At 42.0% G+C, this 264-nt stretch overlaps 1 protein-coding gene across 1 annotated transcript in view; it reads left to right on the forward strand.

Annotated features, from left to right (window-relative positions):
• LOC119593385 (serine/threonine-protein phosphatase 2B catalytic subunit alpha isoform-like) overlaps window positions 1-264 on the forward strand; it is a gene marked incomplete in the record, with an annotated part of 201939 nt that overhangs the window by 175285 nt on the left and 26390 nt on the right.

A 264-nucleotide genomic window follows, 5' to 3' on the forward strand; every position in this document is an offset into this window, starting at 1 on the left:
TTCTCCTTCCCACACAGGAGATAGATAGATCCGGGTTGTATTCCTTTGATGAAAGGCATGACTGAAAAGGTGCTCTAATGGAATAAACGTTGGCGTGGGTGTCATTACGGTTTCGTTGGTCAAAGTGGGTTGTTTTGCGACTGAGAGTGATGCGCGTGGTACGGTTTTTTTTACGTAGTTTCTTTTTACGTTTATTTGCCGAGAAATGATGTACAAATTTTTCCATGGAATTTTACATGTCTACGTATGTTGCTCCTGATCCGC

Source organism: Penaeus monodon, chromosome 32, assembly GCF_015228065.2.
Source record: "Penaeus monodon isolate SGIC_2016 chromosome 32, NSTDA_Pmon_1, whole genome shotgun sequence".
NCBI classification, from domain to species: domain Eukaryota; kingdom Metazoa; phylum Arthropoda; class Malacostraca; order Decapoda; family Penaeidae; genus Penaeus; species Penaeus monodon.